General features: G+C 39.5%; 1 long non-coding RNA gene across 1 annotated transcript; it reads right to left on the bottom strand.

Moving 5' to 3' along the window:
• On the bottom strand, positions 1 to 24,149 carry LOC118500146. Its single transcript, XR_004902678.1, has 3 exons — positions 23,914 to 24,149; positions 9,986 to 9,995; positions 1 to 13 (listed from the first exon to the last, which is right to left on the bottom strand). It is a non-coding gene; the product is annotated as an uncharacterized LOC118500146 (long non-coding RNA).
• Positions 24,150 to 24,709: the final 560 nt, after the last annotated feature.

The following is a 24,709-nucleotide window of genomic DNA, read 5'->3' as shown; positions in this document are numbered from 1 at the left end:
GACTCAAAGGCAACTAGAGTGAGAAAGCTTTACAATGGGCAAAAGGAAGGCTTCAAGTGTGCCCTGATTAGAGTAAAAGCTAAGGGTTGAATCTAGGTAGTGGGTGTATGGGTGTTAGTTTACCTAACTTTTCAACTTTGATACAGATAGAAAAATTCAGAAGAGCAAAAAATGCTAGATCTGCAGTTTCATTTCAATGTAACACTATTGAAGAACATGAATCACTAGCTTAAATCAGAAAACCCACAACTTCATTTTTATTCACATGTGTACATATATTTCTTTTTACAGAGCAGTGCTCAAGGGCCTAGGATCATCAGTCCATTGTGGCCCATTCAAGCTGCAGGGCCCTGCTGCCAGCCCTGCAGGAGTAACTACCCTGCCTCTTAGACCTGACATATTGCCACACATACAACTAAAAGCCACAGACAGCCCCCTGCAGGCCAGTCCCAGTGGTTAGGCTTTCTAGCCCCAGGCCTCTCCCCACACAGCCACTCAGCCTCCCTCTGGGGTAGAATTGAACTTCACTCTTTTGGGAAGTGCTCACTCCATCTCTAGGCACAGCAGTCACATCACAGTCAATAGTGGCCAACACAACACTCCCCCTGAACTCAGAACAGCCACACAGGCCTGAGGACTAACAAGGTGTCTGCATTTGTATTTCTTTCTAAGTGAATTAATCAATCAACCAATCTGTTTAGCTTCAAAGCAGCTAATCCCTCCTCACTCTCATCACCAGCATCCTGGTTCCCTAGATCATGGCAAGGGCCTCTTCCTTGGGTCTCGCCTCCCTCTGAACCATCCAAATGTCTTCCCCACAGCAGCCAGAGAGGCCCTGTCAAAACTGAGCCATTATTTCTGTGCTCAAGATCCTCCAGAGGCTCTGCACGTCCCTCGGGGGGAAAAGTCAAAGTATTAAGCATGGCCCATAATGCTGCATGTCAGGGGTGACCAAATTACATCCCACAGGCCATATCTGGCCCACAGTCAATTTTTATAAATATGGTTTATTGGAACACAGTCACACATATTTTTTCAGCACTATCTGTAGCTGATTTCCTGCTAAAGCAGTCTATGTGTGGACACCTAAGATGTTGCCACCAAGATATTTAAGTAGCTCCAGAGAGAGGCCCATTTAGAAAACAACCATGGCCCCAGCCAACAGCCAGCACTACACTGCACTGCCAGCCATGAGTGCACCACCTTGGAATTGGGGTCTTCCAGCCCTGAGTCTTTAGATGGCTGCGGCCCCAGCCAATAGCTGACACCAAGTGCCCAAATGAGCTTTTCTGAAAGTGCCTGATACACAGACTCTATGAGCATAAATATATACTTTTTTCTGCCACTATATTTACAACATATAGGATTACAACATGCTTGTAATCCCACTCTGCCTTGTTCATATAGTACACACCTCTAGTTACATAAAAATGTCTGTATGCATATGTGTATATAAATGTACATATGCATGTAGCACTATAGAAATGCATAAGAATAGGTTTGTTTTAATTTATTTTAATCCTTCTTTGCTTGGTTCCACATCCACTTTTTTCTCATTTACATTTTGTCTCCCACACATTCTACATTAATAATCTAATTTGTATTCCATAGATTTTTCATATTTTAATTCCACACTCACATATAATAATAATCCAGCACACATATGCATATTAACACATATGTACATTAACACATATTAACACATATGTACCACATGTGTAGGTAGAGGGTTTGGTTCATTTGCTTTACAAAGTGGGATCCTATTTCACAATTTTCTGCATCTTGATTCTCCCAAACAATGAATGGTATCTAGTAAAAATCCCTATGAAATTTCCTACTGCAGTGTTTTTTTTTGTGGCTGCCTACAGTTCCACGTGTGGATGGCTGTAATCTGCTCAGCTGTCCTCAGAGGTGAGCAGTCACTTTTCTCCCACTTCTGGGCAGTGCTACCTTCCCTGTGCACACAGCTTCAGCCACTGCACTTTATTTCTACAAGGATGGCTCAGAGAGCTAGAAAACAAATATATTTTTATTTTTAAAATTAAGTTTTTTATTGTTATTCAAATGCAGTTGTCTCCATTTCATCCCACCTTGGCCTCCTATCCCACCCATCCCCACCTCCCATTTTTGAAACTACCCCCTTTGGCTTTGTCCATGTGTGCTTTATACACGTTCCTCGATGGACCTTCCCCTACTTTCCCCCATTACCCCTTTCCCCTCTCCCCTCTGGTTACTATCAGTTTGTTCTTTAATTCAATGTTTCTGGTTATATTTTGCTGCATTGTCTGTTTTGTTGGTCAGCTTCCACTTATAGGGTACATTTGCACGATGGAATACTATGCAGCAGAAAGAAAGAAGGAGCTCCTACCATTTGCCACAGCATGGATGGAACTGGAGATCATTATGCTAAGTGAAATAAGCCAGGCAGTGAAAAACAAATACCATATGGTCTCACCTATAAGTGGAACCTAATCAACAAAACAAACAAGCAAGCAAAGTATAACCAGAGACATTGAAATTAAGAACAATCTGACAGTAACCAGAGGGGAGGTGGGAAGGGATAATGGGGGGGGGGGAAGGGAGGGATTTCAGGAACAACTACAAAGGATGCATGGACAAAACCAAGGTAGGGGGTGAAAGCAGGGGAGGGAGGTGAGGATGGCTGGGGTGGAGAGGGAGTGGTGGGGGGTACATGCAGACAACTGTATTTGAACAACAATAAAATAATTTTTAAAAAGAATCAGGAACTGAGTTTGAAATAAAGAACAAACTGACAGTGACCAGAGGGGAGTATGGAGGGGAATAATGGGGGAAGAAAGGAGAAGGAGCAAGAAAAGGAACAGGAATAAAGGACTTATGGCCTTGGACAATGCCAGGGGCAGGGTGGGGATGGGGATGGGGATTGACTGTGGAGTGGAATGGTGTAGGAAAGAGCAAGGGGATAAAATGTGGGACAATTGTAACTGAACAATAATAAATACATAAAAAGATCCAAGAAACATTGTACATAGGATAATGACACCACAATATCCTTCAAAGTAGGCACCTTGGGACATCACATAGTTTTCCCAGTGTATCTTCTAGTGTTTAAAACACTTTGCAAAATCTTTTGTTGGAATCTTCATTAGCTGCCCCATCATATTTTCCTTAATAGTTGAATGAATTTTGCCATGACACACTTCATGCCAATATCCTACATCAAAATCTTGGACACAGGAGTTTTTGGAATTCCCAGATCAGCTTCTATTTTTTGCACTCTCAGTTGCCAATATTTGTTGACTACAGCCCATACATGTTCAAAATTCTCAGGGTTTCTGCCTGTTGCAGGCCTTCTAGAACGTAAGTCATTTTCAACAGATTCCCAACCACCCCCAAAGCATTCCCAAAGCATTCCCAAAGCATTCCCAATGCTTTGAAGCATTTGTGCCACACTTTTATTTCCATTGCACTCATTGCATCATATCCAAAGCCCTCTGAATCATCCAAATAGTTTTTGTGGAGAAATGTTCAGGCTTAATGCAAAATTTGATGTAGATTCCTTGGTCTTTTCATTTGGTTATTTTGAATGCAAAAACTACACAGTACATATGCTCACTCAATATCATGTACCACCCCCACTGATTAGTATAAAAAAGTCACCATTGTTCACATATAAACATTCCAGTCCACTCTCCTTGGCTACCAGGTTACATCAATATGCAAACCATTCTTTTTTTAAAATTTTTAATTTTTGTTTTGTCATTTGTGTTTTAAGATTTTATTTATTTATTTTTTTAGAGAGGGAAGGGAGGGAGAAAAAGAGAGAGAGAGAAACATCAATGTGCGGTTGCTGGGGGTCATGGCCTGCAACCCAGGCATGTACCCTAACTGGGAATCGAACCTGTGACACTTTGGTTCACAGCCCGTGCTCAGTCTGAGCTATGCCAGCCAGGGCTCAAACCATTCTTATTATATTGAAAATGGACATTTTCCAGAAAGACTGGTATCCACTCATCTGAAGGACACTGGATTGTTGCCAAATCTTGGCTATTGTAAATAAAGCTGCAATAAATACAGGAGTGCACATATAATTTTTAAAATTTATTTTGTTTTATTGTTCAATTATAGTTGTCCACATTTGCCCCCAATTATTCTACCCCATGCTACCAACCCTTACCATTCACATTAAATGCTTCCCTACCCATTGTCCTAGTCCATGGGACTATTGTACATGTTTCTTAAAGACCCTTCCCCTTCTTTCCTACATTTTCCCCCTTCTTCCCTCCCCACAGGTTATTGTCAGTTTGCTCTTTATTTGAATGTCTCTGCTTATATTTTGCTCAGATGTTTTTTTGTTGATTAGGTTTCACTTATAGGTGAGGTCACATGGTATTTTTCCTTTACCGCCTGGCTTATTTCACTTAGCATAATGCTCTCCAGATCTATCCATGGTGTTGTGAAGGGTAGGAGTTCCTTCTTCCTTTCTGCTGTGTAGTATTCCATTGTGTAAATGTACGACAGTTTTTTGAAACCCTCATTTACTGATGGACATTAGTCTGTTTCCAGCATTTGGCTATTGTAAATTGTGCTGCTATGAACATTAGGGTGATTATATTCTTTTGACTGGTGATTCAGGATTCTTAGGGTATAATCCCAGCAGTGGAACAGCCAGGTCAAAAGGCTGTTCCATTTTTAGTTTTTTGAGTAAGTTCCATACTATTTTCCACAGTGGCTGAATCAGTCTACATTTCCACCAACAATGTACTAGGGTTCCCTTTTTTCCACAACCTTGCCAGCACTTGTTTGTTGTTTTATTTACGATGGCCATTTGACCAGTGTGAAGTGGCATCTCATTGTGGGCTTAATTTGCAATGCTGTTATGGCTAGTGATGCTGAGCATCTTTTCATGTGTCTCCAGACCCTCTGTATGTGATCCTTGGAGAAGTGCCTGTTCGGGTCCTTTGTCCATTTTTTAAATTGGGTTGCTTGTCTTCCTGGTGTGGACTAGTGTAAATTCTTTATATATTTTGGTGATCAAAACCATATCCAAGATACCTTTGGCAAATATATTTTCCCATAGAGTCCATTCCCTTTTCATAGGGGATATTTTGGTGATATATTCCTTAGCTATTCCAAAAGTTTTTAATTTGATGAACTCCAATTTATTTTATTTTATTTTATTTTATTTTATTTTATTTTACTCTGTGTGTGTGTGTGTGTGTGTGTGTGTGTGTCCATTGTCCCAGGACATTTATCAGTGAAAATATTTCTGCATGGGATAACTGAGCTTTTCCTGCATATGTTCCTCTCTAGAACTTTTATGATGTCATTACTTATAGTTATGTCTTTTATCCATCTTGAGTTTATTTTTGGTGTAATTTGGTGGTGCAGTTTCTTTTCTTTTCTTTCTTTCCTTTTTTTTTTTTTTTTGCATGTAGCTGTCCAGATTTCCCAACACCATTTGTTGAAGAAGTTATTATTACTCCATTTTATGCTTCTGCCCACTTTGTTTAGTACTAATTGACCATAAAGACATGGGTTTATTTCTGGGCTCTCTATTCTGTCTCATTGATCTGTGTATCTGTTCTTATGCCAACATCAGACTGTTTTGATGACAGTGGACTTGTAATGTATTGGTATTGATATCAGGTATTGTGATCCCTCCTACTTCGTTCTTCCTTCTCAAAATTGCTGAGGCTATTAGGAGTCTTTTATCATTCCATATACATTTTTGAAATGTTTGTTCTATATCTGTGAAATATGTAATTGGTATTTTAGTAGGGATTGCATTGAATCTATAAATTGCTTTGGCTAGTATGGACATTTTGATGATGTTAATTCTTCCAATTCATAAACAATGTGCTTCCATTTGTTTGTGTCTTCCTTAATTTCTTTCTTCAGTGTTGTGTAGTTTTCTGAGTACAGGTCTTTTACTCTTGGTTTGGTTTATTCCTAGGTACTTTATTTTCCTTGTTGCTATATCAAATGGAATTCCCCCCACCCCATGTCTGTTTCTGGTATTTCATTGTTGGTGTACAAAAATGCCTTTGATGTCTGAATTATGGACTTTGTGTCCCACTGTTTCCCCAAGTTCACTTATTAAGTCCAGTAGTTTTTTGATGGAGTCTATAGGATTTTCTATGGACATTATCATGTCATCTGCAAACAATGACAGTTTCTTTCCTCCTTTCCAATTGGATGCCTTTTATTTATTCTTCTTTTCTGATTGCTGTGGCTAGGATTTCCAATCCTATGTTGAATAGGAATGGTGAAAGTAAACATTCTTGTCTTATTTCTGATCTTAATAGGAAAGCTTTTAGTTTTTGCCCATTGAGCATGATGTTGGCTATAGATCTCTCATATATGGCCTTTATTGTATTGAGGAATACTTCCTCCATTCCCACTTTGCTGAATGTTTTTATCATAAATGGGTATGTACCTTATCAAATGCTGAGGTTTGTTTTATTACTGCTTCTATTTCCTCAGCTGTTATTTGTCTGTTGAGGCTTTCTGCTTCTTCATTCAGTTTTGGAAGATTATATTTTCTACAAATTTGTCCATTTCACCCAGGTTTTCAAATTTGTTGGCATACAGTTATTCATAGTAATTTCTTACAATCCTTTGTATTTTTGTAATATCAGTTGTAATTTCTCCTCTTGCATTTCTGATTTTATTTATTTGTGTAATATACCTTTTTGTCCAATGAACTTGGTTAAAGGCTTATTGATTTAGGGACTTCTGGCCAAGATGGAGGCATAGGTGGACACACTGTGCCTCCTCGCACAACCAAAATTGAGGACAACAAAAATTTAGAAACAAAAAAACAACCAGAACACACAGAAAATTGAACTGCACAGAAGTCCCAACAACCATTCATCCAGACCAGTAAGAGGGGCGGAGAGGGATTGCGGCAGGAAAAAGTAGTGGCTGGCAGACCTGGATGCGCAGGACACAGGTGGTGGCTAGTAGACCCCGGTGGCAGACCCCTGGCATGGGCACAGGGAGGCAATGAGCAGACACAGTGAGGCAAGGAAGGCAGCTGGCTGTCCACAGTCACACATTCATGTGCAGATAAACCAGGTGAAAACTGGCAGTGAGACAGACCATGCAACCCAGGGTTCCAGTGCTGCAAAATAAAGCCTAAAAGCACTGGTTGAAAACACTTGTGGAGGTTGAGGTACCTGGAGAGACTCCCAGCCTCACAGGAGAGTTCATTGGAGAGACCCACAGGGTCCTAGAACATACACAAGCCTACCCACCCAGGAACCAGCACCAGAAGGGACCAATTTGTTTGTGGAAAGCAGCAGAGGGTACTGAAATCCAACAGAGAGTGGAGCAAGTGCCATTGTTCCCTCTTTTACCCGCCCCCACAAACAGCATCACAACCCAGCAACATGGGTTGTCCCTCCCGGATGAACATCTAAGGCTCCGCCCCTCACTAACAGGTGAGACCAGACCCCTCCCCCACAAAAAAAATGGCTCAAATGGAAGAACAAATCAAAGCCCCAAAGCCAATACTCTTTAAGTGACCAAGAGATAGCCAACCTATCAGATGTACAGTTCAAAGAACTGGTGATCAGGATGCTCACAGAATTGGTTGATTTTGGTTGCAAGTTAGATGAAAAAATGAAGGCTACACTAAGTGAAAGGAAGAAAAATGCACAGGGAACCAATAGTGATGGAAAGAAAACTGGGCCTCACATCAATGGAGTGGACCAGAATGAAGAAAAAAACACAACCCATCAGAAAAGAATGAAAAAATAAGAATTCAAAAAAATTGAGGAGAGGCTTAGGAACCTCCAGGACATCTTTAAACATTCCAACATCCGAATTATAGGGGTACCATAAGGAGAAGAGGAAGAGCAACAAGTGGAAAAGTTACTTGAACAAATAATAAAGGAGAACTTCCCCAATCTGGCAAAGGAAATAGACTTCCAGGAAGTCCAGGAAGCTCAGAAAGTCCCAAAGAAGTTGGACCCAAGGAGGAACACACCAAGATACATCATAATTACATTACCCAAGATTAAAATGAAGGAGAGAATTCTAGAAGCAGCAAGAGATAAGGGGATAGTCACCTACAAAGGAGTTCCCATCAGACTGTCAGCTGATTTCTCAAAAAATACCTTACAGGCAAAAAGGGGCTGGAAAGAAGTATTCTAAGTCATGAAAGGCAAGGACCTACATCCAAGATTGCTCTATCCAGCAAAGCTTTCATTTAGAATGGGAGGGCAGATAAAGTGCTTCTCAGATAAGGTCTAGTTAAAGGAGTTCATCATCACCTAGCCCTTATTATATAATGTCTTAAAGGGACTTATCTAAGAAAAAGAAGATAAAAAATATGAACAGTAAAAAGACAACAAACTCACAGTTATTAACAACCACACTAAAACAAAAGCAAACTAAGCAAACAAATAGAACAGGAACCACAAAAATGGAGATCACATGGAGGGATAGCAACAGGGGAGTGGGAGGGGAAGAGAGGGGGAAAAGGTACAGAGAATAAGTAGCATAGACAGTAGGGAGCAAATAGACAGGGGGAGGGCAAGGATAGTATGGGAAATGTAGAAGCTAAAAAACTTATGACACATGGACATGAACTAAAGGGGGTGAATGTGGGTGGGAGGGGGTGTGCAGGGGGGAGGGGAGTAAGGGGGTAAATTGGACAACTGTAAGAGTATAATCAATAAAATATATATTTTTTAAAAAGGCTTGTTGATTGTTTATCTTTTCAAATAACAAGCTCCTGGATTTATTGATCCTTAGAATTGTTCTTTTAGTCTCTAATATCATTTAATTCTGCTGTGATCTTGATTATTTCCTTCCTTCTGCACATTGTGGGCTTTGTTGTTTTTCCTCCAGTTTTTGTAGATGTTAGGTTAGGCTGTTTATTTTAAATCCTTCTGTCTTTTTTAGGCAGGCCTGTATCGCTATGAACTTCCCTCTTAGGACTGCCTTTGGTGTGTCCCATAAGTTTTGGATTGTTGTGTGTTCATTTTGTTTCCAGAAACTTTTTTATTTTTTCCTTGATCTCATTCTTGACCCATTCATTGTTTAATAGCATGCTATTGAAGCTCTATGAATTTGAGTGTTTTTGAGTTTTTTCCTTGGGGTCAGTGTCTAGTTTCAGTCCCTTGGGATCAGAGAAAATGCTTGATATGCTTTCAATTTTCTTGCATTTTTTGAGGCTTGTTTCATGAAGTCTGTCTTTGGAAGTGTTCCCTGTTCATTTGTAAAGAATGTGTATTTTGCTTCTCTGGAGTGAAAGTATATATATATATATATATATATATATATATATATATATACACAAATATATATATGTAATTAGTTTAGTCCATTTGATCTAGGGCATTCTTCAATTCTGCAATATCCTTGTTGATTTTTTTTGTTTGGAAGATCTATCCATTTTTGACAGTGGGGTGTTAAAATCCCCTAGTATATTTAAGTGTGTTGCTGTGTATATCTTTGTTGATATCCTTGAAAATTTTCCTTCTATATATATTTGGGTGCTCCTCTGTGGGATGTATATATGTTTATGTCTTCTTGATGGATTCTTCCCTAGAGTATTATGAAGTGTCCTTCTATTTTTCTCTCTCTTTTATTAAGATTTTATTTATTTTTAAAGAGAGGGTAAGGGAAGGAGAAAGAGAAGGAGAGAAATGTCCATTCGTTGTTACCTCTCATGCACCTCCTACTGGGGACCTATCCCACAACTCAGCCATGTGCCCTGATTCAGAATTTAACTGGAGACCCTTTTGTTCACAGGCCAGTGCTCAATTTACTGAGCCACACAAGTCAGGGCCTTCTGTATCTGTTATTTTTAATTTTTTAAAAGATTTTATTTATGTATTTTTAGACAGAAGGGAAGGGAGAGAGGGAGAGAAACATCACTGTGTGGCTGCTTCTCATACACCCCCTCCTTGGGACCTGGCCCACAACCCAAGCATGTACCCTGACTGGGAATTGAACCAGTAACCTTTGGTTCGCAGGCCAGCCTGTAATCCACTGAGCCACACCTACCAGGGCCTTCTCTATCTTTTTTTATGGCCTTTGTTTTGAAGTGTATTTTGTCAGATATGAGTATTGCTATCCCGGCTTTCTTTTCCTGTGCACTTGCTTGGAATTTTTTTCCAACACTTCATTTTCAGTCTGTGTAGGTCTTTTGTTCTGAGTGTGGTCTGTTGCAGGCTGCATATGCTTTCTTATCCATTCAACTATCCTAGGAGAAGACTATGTATTCTACTATTGCATGGAGTGTTCTCTTTATCTGGTAGGTCTAATTGGTTTATAATGTTTGTCAAGATTTCTGTACTCTTATTAATATTCTGTTCGGCTAATCTATGCATTTTTGAATTTGGGTATTCAAGTGTCCCACTATTATTGCAAACTGTGTTTCTCCCAGTGCTATTTTTGCTTTATATATGTTGAGGCTCTGTTGTTAGGTGTGTACAGTTTGTCATTGCTATATATTCTCGATGGCTTGAACCTTTTATCAATATATTGTGTCCTTCCTTTTCTCATAAATTTTGAATTAAGGTCTATTTTGTCAGATCATAATATAGTCACTCCAGCCCTCTTTTTGTTACTATTTGCGTGGAGTACCATTTGTTTATCATTTCACTTTCAATGTATTTGTTTCTTTGTATCTGAAGTGAGTCTCTTGTTGAAACATATAGAGAAATTTAGTTTTTTCCCCAATCTGTCAATCTCTGCATTTTAACAGAAGAGTTTAACTCATTTACTTGTAAATACTGTTAAGAAAGATTTACTTCTGCCATTTAGTTATTTCTTGTATGTCATACTTTTTGATAAATTCTTCCATTACTGAATTATTTAAATTTTGAAGTGTAACCAGTTTCATTCCCTTTTCCATGTGTGTGTGTGTGTGTGTGTGTGTGTGTGTAAATTATTTCCTCAGTGGTTACCTTGGGAAAAACCATTAATATGTTAAACTTATATAACAACCTAGTTTGAATAATAGCAACTTAATTCCAATAGTATACACTCTGCTCCTATACATCTCTGTACCTCCTCCTATTGTCACATTTTGTTCTCACTAACGTGTTTTTAATTATTTATGTATTAGTCTTTTAAATTATATAGGTAAACAAGGAGTTAAAAAGTTAATAATTCTGGTTTTTATTTTTACCTATGTTGTTACCTTGAACAATGTTTGTCCTTATGGCTTTGAATAACTGTCTAGTGTCTTCATTTCAGTCTGAACTATTCTCTTTAGTCTTTTTTGTAGGGCAGGTCTATTGGTAATGAATTTTCTCAGTTTTTATCTACAAACATCTTAATTTCTCCTTAATTGTTCAAAGATAGTTGCTGGATATAGAATTCTTATTTGAGAGTTTTGTTTTGTTTGTTTTAAGGACATCAATAGGTTATCTGACTATCTCCTGGAAACCATGGTTTCTGATGAGAATTTCGCTGTTTATCTTAGGAGGATCCCTTATATGTGATGAGTTGCTTCTTTTGCTGTTTTTTAAATTCTGATTTAGGGTTGCCAAAAAATGACTATGTATCTTGGTGTGGCTATCTGAATTCACGTTGTTGTATTAAACTTCTTGAATGCATAGATTCATGTTTTTCAACAGATTTTGAAAGTTTTAAACTAATATTTTCTCAAATGCTTTTCCTTCACTTTTTCTCTTCTACAACTTCTTTGATGCATACAATGGTCCATCAGACTTTGGTGGACACTATTTTTTTTCCAGTCCTCAGACTGGATAATTTCAATTGTCTTAATCCTCATTTCTCTATTTTTTTTTCTGCCAACTCAAATCTGATGTTGAACCCTTCTAGTAAATGCTCATGTCAGTTAGTGTATTTTCAGCTCCAGAATTTGTTTGGTTTCTATTTATAATTTCTATGTCTTGTTTTTCAATATTTGTATTTTGGTCATGTGCTATTTTCTTTTAACTGTAATTTTAATTGTTGTTAAAGTACAGTTTTCTGTCCTTTACCCCCATCCCAGCCCACCCAACCCCAGCTCTCCCCTCCTCCCTCCCATCTCCACTCCCCCTTGTTATTGTCCGTGTGCCCTTTATACTAGTTCCTGCAAACCCTTCTCCCCTTCCCCTGAAATTCCCTCCCCTCTCCCCTCTGGTCACTGTCAGCCTGTTCTCTATTTCAGTGTCTTTGGTTATATTTTGCTTGTTTCTTTGTTTTGTTGTTTACGTTCTTGTTAAAGGTGAGATCATATGGTATTTGTCTTTCACTGCCTGGCTTATTTCACTCAGCATAATGCTCTCCAGTTCCATCCATGCTGTTGCAAAGAGTAGGAGCTCCTTCTCTCTTTTTGCTGCATGGAATTCCATTGTGTAAATGTACCATACTTTTTTGATCCATTCATTTACTGATCGGTACCTTGGTTGCTTCCAGCACTTGGCTATTGTAAATTGTGCTGCTATGAACATTGAAGTGCACAGGTTCTTTTGGATTGGTGTTTCAGGGTTCTTAGGATATAATCTTAGCAGTGGAATTACTGGGTCAAAAGGCAGTTCCATTTTTAGTTTTCTGAGAAAATTCCATACTGTTTACCATAGTGATTGTACCAGTTTGCAATTCCACCAACAGAGCACTAGGGTTCCCTTTTGTCCACAACCTCTCCAACACTTGTTGTTTGTTGCTTTGTTTATGATGGCCATTCTGACTGGTGTGAAGTGGTATCTCATTGTGGTTTTAATTTGCACCTCTCTGATAGCTAGCAATACTGAGCATCTTTTCATGTGTCTCTGGATCCTCTGTAAAAAGAGAACCAACTGTATGGGAAAACATTTTGTCAATGTTACCTCAGACAAGGGTTTAATCTCCAAAATATATAAAGAACTCACATGACTCCACTCTAAGAAGACAAGCAACCCAATTAAAAAAAAAATGGGCAAAGGAGTTGAACAGACACTTCTCCAAGGAGGATATAGAGGATCATATGCTATTTTCTTGATTTCCATTAGTTCTTTGTACATGACTGAATTTAGCTCATTGAGCACATTAAATCAGTTGATTCGATGTCTTTCTCAAATAATTCAAATATCCAGTCCAGCCTGCCTTGGGCCTCTGGTAAGTGTCTTCTTGCCACTCTCTTCAGTTCATCCCAGGCTTTTGCCCTCATCTCCTCTTCCCTTGACTCTTTGGGACTCTCCCCTTCCCACTTGTACCCTCCCTTCAGCCCTGTTCACTCAATCTCTGCCACTTTCTTCAGCCTTCTGACTGCCCCTCTCCTCCCAGTTTCCAGAGGCTCCTTGTCAATCCTCTCCATGGTTTCAAAGTCCCAGACTCTCCACCTCATTCTTTTTCTTTGTGTGCAGTTGAGGTGGGTAACCAGGTTCTCTACTTCTTTCCATGTTGCCAGCTTTCCCTGCTGGCCACCATCTCTCAGTCCCCTCTGGGATCATGCTCATTACCAATTTTCACCTCCTTTTTTTGCCTTGAAGCCTAAGAATCTGAGAGCTGTAATGTGGGGCAGAGATATCAAAAGCCCTCTTTAGGGTGCAGTACCTTTGAGTCTGTTCCCTTCCCCATGGTCAGTCTTTGGTTACTAGCCTTCAAAAAATCTGAAAATCACAGGCAAATTTAGTGAGGACTCTTTACTTCAGAACAGAGTAAAATAGCAAAGTTGATAAGGACTTAAAGAAAAGTCTATGTCACAGAGTATGCAGATGGCTCATAAAGAGACCAGATCTCCTAGTGGCACTTTGAATCAATAAAAACACAAAGACAAACAGAGGAAGGCTGGAACAAAGTAAACCTCGTGCTTCCTCTCCCTTTCAGATTACCTTTGCTGTGAATTAGAATTAGCCAGGAGGCTTCCCTGAACATAAAACAACCATCACAATTACAGGCTCTACTCTACCCCAAACATTAGTTATCAGCTTCCTTGTAAGAGGGTGGTAACTCTGTCTCCCAGCTCCGTACAGGAAACCATTCTCCACCACACATGCATGTTTTCAACTCCTAGTAATGAATATAAACAGCAAGTGTTTCCCTAGTAAACTTTTTATGAGGTGCTAGTGTATAGCATTGCACCTAAGATGGGGGAAGGATATTAAAAGTAGTATAATACATGACACTTGCTTTCCAGGGGCTTATAGTTTAGTAAGAGAAATTAGATAGATGACTAAAGGAATAGTCTTAGCCCCAATATTGAAATGTCCAAATGACCGATATTGGATTATCCAGTAACAAAGTAAACAATTGGAGAGAGAAAGGGTATTTATATAGATATTAGTACCACTGTAAAGTCAGTCAACCAGGTATAATTATCCAGATTGAATAAAACAATGATTTTCATTTAATATCCTTTTATGTTTGCAGTGTCTACCATGGATGGACTCATGTTCCATTTTGGTCCATGGTCCAAAAATGCTTTTTTGTTATTTTTAACTTTTATGAATTTCTCACCTACCCATTATACCCTAATCTACAGAGTTGTAGAATGAAACAAATAGGCTAAGGGCCTCCAGTGGTCTCTAGGTCCAGGCATAAAGGCTTGGAGTATCAGAAACATGAGGAAAAGTATTTGGTTGACCTAGTGAGCCTATAAATTGTTATAGGGCAAAAGTAATTGTATCTTTTGAAGAAAGGTTATTAAAATTAGGCTTACCCTTTTATTAGTGGAGAAAGAGCAGGAGGAGGTCTTGAAGAAAGGTCAAAGGGAAGAAGGCCAGTGCAAAAGGCTTTGCCTTACATTAGAGACTGCATATGAAGGTTGAAAACCAAAAAAGAAAAAAAGTGATTCCAATATCTGGGCTGCCTCAGGGATAGTATCTGTCATTTTTTTTCCCTGTGTTTGCACCATGCTTTCCCATTTTTGTATTTAAAAAAAAACTTTTTGTTGACAAATGGACATTCTGCATGTCATAATAAGTTAACTCTGCAAATCTGATTCTCTCCGTTCTTGGGAATTGGTGATTTTGGCTTGTTGAGGGTGGAGTCATGGTTTGTGACTTTTTCAAACTATTATTACAAAATATGCATTCCTGCATTCCTTGATGTATTTCCTGAAATTTCTGTTCCATTATCCTGAGGAAAATTTCTTTGTCTGTCTCCAACAAGAAAAACAAAGGGTCCTGTCTCTTTAAATCTTCTGAAGACACAAGGGTAAGCCACTCTACAGAGGGCCAAAAACCAGTGGCAGGTCCTCAGGCATCACTAGACCAGCCCAAATACACAAATCCAAGTATTTTGAGGATAAGGTCACACTGCCCACTTTTACCAGCCAGCCACTCTAAGAACATTGGCTGCTGCCCCCTTAACTGATGTGGTGATAAGAAATGGTGTTAAGAAACAGGTACTTGGGTCAGAAGGGAAGATGGCAGCAAGGGAAGTGGGGGAGGAGTCCACTTCCCCCTACACACAGGTGAAACACCTAGCTGATCTTCTGAGGAACAGAGTGAACAGCCAACAGTATCCCAGCATATATGAAAGTTGGAGGCCAAAATTGTAGAGGACATTGAAAAACAGATACTAAGGAGACCGCTTTAGGATGGTAAGGTCCCTGGGATCTGCCCAGAGACCAGGGCGGCTGCAGCCCCAGGCCCAGTACCTACCAGGTTGGCTGCAGGAACCATGGAAGAGAGCCAAATCAATAGCACTCTCCCCTGCAAAATGGAGGATAGAGCAGCACCAGAATGGACCTGGATGCCTGAAGTCCCTGGGGGGAATAAAGACGAAGTGGCAGATGCTCAGGGGCAGTGTTCACCTGCTGAGATTGGGGACACCAGCTAGGTCATTACCAGAGAAATTGGGGAGCTGGGTGATGCCTGGAGAAAAGAATTGGGCCATGATGGACCCTGACCCAGATAGTCTCTGGTCTGGTTGGAAAGTTGGGTTGTGTAAGAGGTCGGGCACTTGTTAGGAGTGGCAGGCTTTACCAGGAAGATTTTGTTAATCAAAAAGGTTCTCAGTGGCTGTTTAGGGAACTCTTCACAGCAGCAGTCCCTGCCACACCAGCCACAATCCCCCCCCCCCCCCATCCCTGCCCAGCCCAGCAGCCATAATGCTGGGCAGGGACCTGGACACCAAAAAGGTAGAGGCCCTGCCCCCATCACCACTGCAGCCTGAGCAGCCATAGCGCCAATCCCTGCCTCTGCCGCCAATGCCTTGGCCATGCTCCCACCCCTGCTGCCACAACCATGGTCACCCCCTGCCCACCATTCAGGGGCGGAGGCCACCCACCCCATTGCTACAGCTGCAGCAGTACCTGTGCCCCACAGGGCAATCTGGCTCGATAAGAGGAAGGAGGAGGAACCCCACAGAGGAGAGCAGCAGGGCTCAGAGACTAAGCAGTCTCCAGAAAGACTTAACTCAGTAGGGGAGCTGAACTACCTTGAAGACACTTTGAGAGTGCCTAACACCTAGGACAGCAAAGAGCAGGAAGAGGGTACATGAGTTGCCCCTAATTGGTGCACCCTGAGGACAAACTGATGGTTTGAAGTTGCCGGCCTGGCGCAAAAGAGCACTGGGGATCTCAGCAGCAAACCGAGGAACTGGGTTGAGGCTGGGCAACTGTGCAGAGTGTGGACCAGACCTGGCCCCCATCCTCGCAAAACCAAAAGAAAGAAAAGCAAAACCCAAACCCCCTCAGCCTGCTGCAGTCAAGACCAGCAGAACTTGCTTGGCCAGTTTAAAGTCAGCAGGAGGATTCTCTTTCTTTATTTTTTCTTCTCCGCCCCCCCCCCCCCCATTAAGTGAGACAATAAGACCTGGAGATCTGAAAGGACCTGAGTCAGACAGAAAGAGGGATCACAATGATAATTGTGAACTACTGAGAAACTGAGACAAATTTCACTTTGCTATTCCAGGGAACTTGCATGTTATTGTTTTTTGTATTGTTATTTTTAGTTCTTTTATTTTATTAGTTTTTTTTTCTCTTCTTTCTGTTCAGTTTTCTTCATTTGTTTAATTGCACTGTTTGACTGGTTTTCCTTGTTCTTTCATAGTGTATTTTTAATTTTCTTTCTTTCACTTCACATGCATTCCAATAGCATACTACTCTAGGTTGTGTACTTCCTATTCTTGTTTTTCAGATCACACAGATTCTGTCATGATTGTTGTTCCATATAATTGTAAATACTACACAGCACCCCTCCCAGATCTTAGTCCATTTCACTATTTTCTGAAATTTTATTACTGTTGTGGTTAACTCTATTCTCTCCCACACTACACCTATTTTCTATACTTTACTCTCACTATATCTCATAATATGACCTCCCACAAGCTCACTGTTTTCAGAATTCAACTGACAACCCTTCTCCACTCTAACAAGAGTCTTATCTTTTTTCTACCCATTCTAAAAAGTGGCTAGTTGGGTGAAATATCATGGTTAACACTATACTTATCGGAAGGATCTCCTATCTCTTCTCTACAGGTTGATATTTTAAATCCGATAGAATATACTCCCATTGTCTTAATTCATTTTCACTTCCCCTTCCAACTGATCACATAAAAGAGTAGGTGGGAACTGGGAACACCAGTATACTTGCTGGAAGAGAGAACCCACCAACAAAGGAGTCACCAACAAATAATAAAGGAAGATGGTGAAGAAGTGAGTAGAAGTCACACTAACCTCCACCCAGGACCAATCTGGAATTACAACTAAATAGTGGAGAAATTACCCAGAACAAACAACTGAACAATAGCAAGAGAGAAGCCTCAAAACCTCAGACAGAGGGAAGAACCACCTTTGACACAACCTGTCCGCACCTGCACAACAACATACAAGATGTGGTGGGCAGACTGATCCTCAGTTAACCAGCTGGAGGGAAGGACCCATCAAACAAAGACCCAACAATAATCAAAAACCCAAATACATCCAGAAAGCCAACATAAACGAAAGCCCAAGAGCAGCAAGTTCCAAGAGATCAAGAAGACTACTCCACTGAATCTCACAGGTCTCCTACCATATAAGTTCACACCACAAATGCAGGGAGTCAGAACAGATCAATTTAAGAAGTAGAGGCCAACAAGACAAGTCTCACAAACAATGGAAAGACAAACAAACCAACCCCAAGTGAGAGGAAAGAAGGAAGTCTCAGAGAGAATGCTAAATGAAATAGAGGCAACTCAACTATCAGATATTGAGTTCAAGGCAATGGTTATCAGGAAGTTCTATGAGCTCACAGACAATTACCAGAAACTACAGGGAAACTATGATGAACTCACCGCATGGAGTCCCTTCCATATCAACATGGAAAGGGAAAGAGAAGCTATCAGCAAGGGCCAAGAGAAAATGAAGAACACAATTTCTGAATTGTAGAATGCAACAGAAGGAATCAAAAGCAGGCTAGATGAAGCAGAGGATCGAATCAGCAAGCTGGATGACAAGATAGAAAAAAACACCCAGAAAGAGCCAGAAAGGGAAAAAAGACTCAGAAAGAACGAAGAGGTGTTAAGGGAACTGCAGGACAACATGAAATGTAATAATATCCATATAATAGGGATACCAGAGGGGGAAGAAGAAGAGCAAGGGATAGAAAACCTGTTTGAAAAAGTAATGATGAAAAACTTCACTAATTTGATGAAGTGATCACACATATCCAGGAAACAGAGTCCCAATCAAGAAGACCCAAAACAGGACCTCTTCAAGATACACCATAATTAAAATGGCAAAACTCCAAGACAAAAAGAAAATCTTAAAGGTAGAAACAGGAAATAACACACAAGGGAGTCCCAATAACACTAGCAGCTGACTTCTCAATGGAAACACTTCAAGCCAGAAGAGACTGGCAAGGAATATTCCAAGAGGTAAAAAACAAAGGATTGAAATCAAGACTACTCTCTCAGGCAGGGCTTTGAATTAAAATGGAAGGCAAAATAAGGTGTTTCCCAGACAAAAGAAGCCTCAAAGAATACACCTCCTCCAAACCAGCACTGCAAGAAATGCTAAAGGGTCTACTTTAAGGAAAAAAAGAAGAGTGAGAGAGGAACACAGGTATGAAAAATGGCAATGAATAAGTACGTATCAATAATAGCCTTAAGTGTAAACAGATTAAATGCTCCAATCAAAGACATAGAGTAGCCAAATGGATAAGAAAGCATGACCCACACATATGCTGCCTACAAGAGACACACCTCAGAACAAAAAACCTATACTGACTGAAAGTAAAGGGCTGGAAACAAATATTCCAAGCAAATGGGCAGGAAAAAAAAAAGCTGAGGTAGCAATACTCATATCAGACAAAATAGACTGCAAAACAAGGGCCATAAAAAGACACGTAGAAGGTGACTTCATAATACTCAAGGGAAGAATCCATCAAGAAGACATAAACATTGTAAATATATATGCACCCAACATAGGAGCACCAAAATATATAAGGAAAATCTTGGAAGACTTCAAGAAAGATATTGACAGCAACCAAATTATTATAGGGGGTTTCAACATCCCACTGTCAAAAGTAGACAGACCTTCCAAGCAAAATATCAATGAAGATATTGTGGCATTGAACAATGTCCTAGATCCTAGGACTTAACTGATACATATAGAGCCTTTCATCTCAAAGAAGCAAAATACACATTCTTTTTTTTTTTTTTGGTCATTTAATTTTAATTTTTACTAATAATGAGGATGAGCACTTTTTTAATTTATCAGCCACTGGGGTTACAAATTAGATTATGCCATTCTTATGTTTTAACACTTTTTAAAACATTCTTCTTTACTTTAACTGTTGTTCAACTACAGTTTTCTGTCTTTTACTCCCATCCCAGCCAACCCCCACAGTGCTCCCCACCTTCCTCCCATTTCCACTCCCCCTAGTTTTTGTCCATGTGTCCTTCATACTTGTTCCTGTAAACCCTTCCCCTTTTCCCCTGAAATTCCCTCCCCTCTCCCCTCTGGTCACTGTCAGCCTGTTCTCTATTTCAGTGTCTTTGGTTATATTTTGCTTGTTTCTTTGTTTTGTTGTTTACGTTCTTGTTAAAGGTGAGATCATATGGTATTTGTCTTTCACTGCCTGGCTTATTTCACTCAGCATAATGCTCTCCAGTTCCATCCATGCTGTTGCAAAGAGTAGGAGCTCCTTCTCTCTTTTTGCTGCATGGAATTCCATTGTGTAGATGTACCATACTTTTTTGATCCATTCATTTACTGATGGGCACCTTGGTTGCTTCCAGCATTTGGCTATTGTAAATTGTGCTGCTATGAACATTGGAGTGCACAGGTTCTTTTGGATTGGTGTTTCAGGGTTCTTAGGATATAATCTTAGCAGTGGAATTACTGGGTCAAAAGGCAGATCCATTTTTATTTTTCTGAGAAAATTCGACAGTGTTTCCATAGTGGTTGTACCAGTCTGCAATCCCACCAACAGTGCACTAGGGTTCCCTTTTGTCCACAACCTCTCCAACACTTGTTGTTTGTTGCTTTGTTTATGATGGCCATTCTGACCAGAAAATACACATTCTCTTCAAATGCACATGGAACATTTTCAAAAATCACTTGATAGGACAAAAAACAAGCCTCAACAAATTCAAGAAAACTGAAATCATATCTACCATCTTCATGGACCATGAAACCATATCTACCACTTTTATGTTCTATGTTCATTAGAAGAATTAACATAATCGAAATGTCCATACTATCCAAAGCAATGTACAGATTCAATACAATACCTATTAAAGTACCAATGACATATTTCACAGATTTAAACAAACATTTCAAAAATTTATATGAAACCATAAATAACCCCCAATAGCTGCATCAACTTTGAGAACAAATTAGGAGAGATCACAATACCTGGTATCAAACTGTATTGCAAGGCCACTGTAATCAAAACAGTCTGGTACTGGCGTAAGAACAGACCCAAGGACCAATGGAACAGAATAGAGAGCCCAGAAATAATTCCAAGTCTCTACGGTCAATTAATGTTTGACAAAGGGGGCAGCAGCATAAAATGGAGTAAAAATAGCCTCTTCAACAAATGGCATTGGGAGATCTGGAGAGCTACATGGAAAAAAAATAAATAAATAAAACTTCATCACCAGCTTACACCATACACAAAAATAAATTCAAGGTGGATAGAAGACTTAGAAGCCTCTCCATTCATGAAGCACTCGCCCTGGTTGTTATAAGTGTGCAAACATGTTCCCAAGGTTCTAAAATCATTGACTCCAATTGCTCTTTCCAGCTTAGTGGTTGGTTGACTTAGTGGAGTAAGTGACCCCAGATCTTTATAGTTGCCATTTTGCATGTTGTTACTCCTGCTGTGTATTTTAAAATAATCATTAGATGCACATATATTTAGGATTGTCTATGCCTTCTTAATTTATTGACTTTTATCACTATACAATGTGCTTTTTTCTGATTACACTTATTGTCTTAAAGTTCACTCTGGTATTAACATAGCCACATCAGTTTTATTATTAGTGTTTATGGACTATATTTTAGTTTTAACCTATTTATTGTGCATCTCTCATAAATTGCTTTCTAAAATACATTTGAAAATCTTAAAATACATTTGAAAATCTTAGCCATTTAGTAAATGCTTTAAACCATTAATATATGAAATTATTTTCAATTTAAAGTCCATTGTTTTACCCATTTGTTTAGTGTTTATTTTCTGTGTACTTGTTTCTTTGTTCCTCCTTTCCTGTTTCTATTGAGTTGATGGAGTTTTACATTTCTTTTAATTAAGAAATTTAAGCATTTGCTAAGTGAAATAAGCCAGGAATTGAAAGACAAATACCATATGATGTCACCTTTAACAGGAACCTAATCAACAGAACAAACGGACAAGCAAAATATAACCAAAGTCACTGAAATAGAGTGTGCTGACAGTGACCAGAGGGGAGGGAATTTCAGTGGAAAAGGGGAAGGATTTGCAGGAACCAGTGTGGGGGACACATGGACGGGAAACAAGGCAGGGTGGAGACGGAAGGGAGGTGGGGAGGGCTGGGCGGGGGGGTGGGTTGGGATGGGAGTAAAAGGCAGAAAACTGCACTTGAACAATTAAAATAAAAAATACTAAAAAAAGAAAAAATTAAGCATTCCTTTTCTCTTTATTTGTGGGGGCTATAAGTGTATTTTTTTAAAAATGGTTGCTCTAGGGAAAACAATACTTTAGATCATCACAATTTATTTTGCATTACCATCACACCAATTCACATGCACTATAGAGCCTTGTAACTCCTATCCTGGGTGCAATTGACATACATTTTACTTTTACACATTATAAGTTCCACAACATTACGTGTAGGTATTACTTTTGCATTATGCAATCAATAGTAACTTTAAGATAAAAAAGAGTATATGTACCCACATATTTACTATTTCCAGTAATCTTTCTTCCTGTAGATATCAATTTCTGACATTGCTTCCCTTGTAGCCTGAAGAACTTTCACCTTTTTAAAATTTTTTTAGATTTTATTTACTTCTTAGAGAAAGGGGAAGAGAGAAAGAAAGGGAAAGATAAATGTGTGAGAGATGTATCAGTTGGTTGCCTCTTGCACACCCCTAACTGGGGAACGTGGCCTGCAGCCTAGGCACATGCCCTGACTGGGAATCAAACCTGTGATCTTTTGGTTGGCAGGCCAGCACTCAATCCACTAAGCCACACCAGCCAGGGCACTTTTACCATGTTTTAATAGTCCAGGTCTACATGTAATGAATTCTCACACCATTCAGTTACTCTAAATTTTTTTTTCATTTTCACTTTTGAAGAATATGTTCCTTGCATATAGAATGTTAAGACAGCTTTTCCTTCTTTCAGCATTCTTAAAATGTTATTCTACTGCCATCTGTTCTTTTTCCTAATGAAAACTTGGCATTTGACTACATGTACCTTTGTTTGGCCTTCTCTATACCTATCTTGTTCTCAGGAAGTGAGGTGGCATATGGTGAGGTCAGATCAAGAGAAAGAAAGCAGAAGAGTTTTATAGTTTTGTTATACTTACATTTTAATCCCACCACACAGGACCACTCAGAAGCACAAGGGTTGGTCATGAGAAAATAGGCAAGGTAGAAACTGTGGGCAAGAGCCTTTCTTGTAGTTTTCCTAAGAATTAATGGGTGAGGCAGGGTAAGAAGGCTTAGGAGTAGCTAATTTGATTAATTCCAGTAGGCTCTGGGGCAGAAGAGCTGGTTGTCTGGTATTCGGCCTTGTGTGATTAGGGCAGGTGTATGAGGTCTGTCCAGACAGTATCCAGCCGTGTAATATTAACAATAGAGACATTTAATTTAAGAAGATACAAGATACAAGAAACACTGTACATAGAACAATGATGCCTCAGTTGCCTTCAAAGTAGGCAGCTTGGGACCTCACACAGTTATCCCAATCACTATCAGCTGCCCCATCATATTTTCCTGAATCTCATCAATGGTCTAAAATCCCTTCCCTTTCAAAAGTGATCTGAGTTTTGGGAAAAGCAAGAAGTCACAAGGTGCCAAATCTGGGCTGTGGAGGGGCTGAGTCACCTGGGTGATTTGGTATTTCACCAAAAAACTCTGCATTAGATGTGATGCATGAGTGGGCATGTTGTTGTGATAAAGCTGCCAATCACCAATTGCCCGTAGTGCAGCCTTTTGAATCATCTGAATAGTTTCCATTGAGAAATGTTCAAGCTTAACACAAAATCTGCTGCAGATTTGTTGCTCTATTCACTTAGTTATTTTGAATGCAACGGCTACATAGTACACATGCTCACTCAGTGGCATCTACTGACTCCACTGATTAGTACAGTGAAGTCACCAGTTCACGCATGAGCATTCCAGTCCACTCACCTTGGTTACCAGGTTACACTGATGTCATGCAAACCCTTCTCATTATATTAACAATGGCGGGACTTTTTCCAAACAGAACTCGGTATAGTGGCACAAAGTGTGAGAGTCAAATAAGTGAGGTGGTTGAAGGTGTGGATTTAATCAGGTACTCGGGATAACTGGCCTCTAGCCAGGGCATCAAAGCGAGGGAAGACACCATTTTTAAGAAACCATATTACAGGATGTCATGGACTTTGTTGGATACAAGTTGGTATTTTTTCATCACACTGTGAAAAATTTTGGCCAGTATTTCTCCAAATACTTCTTCCTTGAAATATTGACTCCTTTGAACGTATCTGTTATGCTACTTGATACTGCTTCATAGGTTATTGTACCCATTTTTAAAGTTATTTTTTACTATTGTTCAGTTACAGTTGTCCCCATTTTTCCCCATTTTTCTCCCCTGCTCTGTCCAACCCCTGCTCCCAAAGACAATCCCCACCCCACTGCCCTTATCCATGGGTCCTTTGTATACGTTCCCATTCATTCTGCTGTTATCACACTTCCTCCTCCCCTCTGGTCATTGTCAGTTTGCATGTTATTTTTTAAATCTTTTTTCCCCTTTGCCCTTCAATTTTTATCTTTTAAATTATCTGCAAATTCACTGTTCCTTTCTTCTGCAGTGTTTAATCTTCTTTTAAGCTCACCCATGAAGTTAGTTTTCAAAAATTTCATCTCTTTTAAATTACCCCATATATTTAGCCTCTGTATCTATCATTTCCTATAGATTCTTTAACATTTTTAATTATTTTTATTTTTTTAAGTAAAAGTAAGTGAGACTGCCACTTTTTTAGTGGATAATTTTTATAGTTTTTTTTAGAAAAATTGGCAATATATGCCAACCAGAAATATAGTAACTGCTCCCTTCTAATTCTTATTCAATTATTCCAACATCTTTGATTCTGTGGGTCTGTTTTTGTTGACTATTTTTTTGTTTGTGTGTCATACATTCCTGTTTCTTTTTATGTCTCCTAT

Source organism: Phyllostomus discolor, chromosome 4, assembly GCF_004126475.2.
Source record: "Phyllostomus discolor isolate MPI-MPIP mPhyDis1 chromosome 4, mPhyDis1.pri.v3, whole genome shotgun sequence".
Taxonomy (NCBI): Eukaryota; Metazoa; Chordata; class Mammalia; order Chiroptera; family Phyllostomidae; genus Phyllostomus; species Phyllostomus discolor.
The sequence above is the reverse complement of the archived record's forward strand: the minus strand, read 5'-3'. Positions and strand labels throughout refer to the sequence as shown.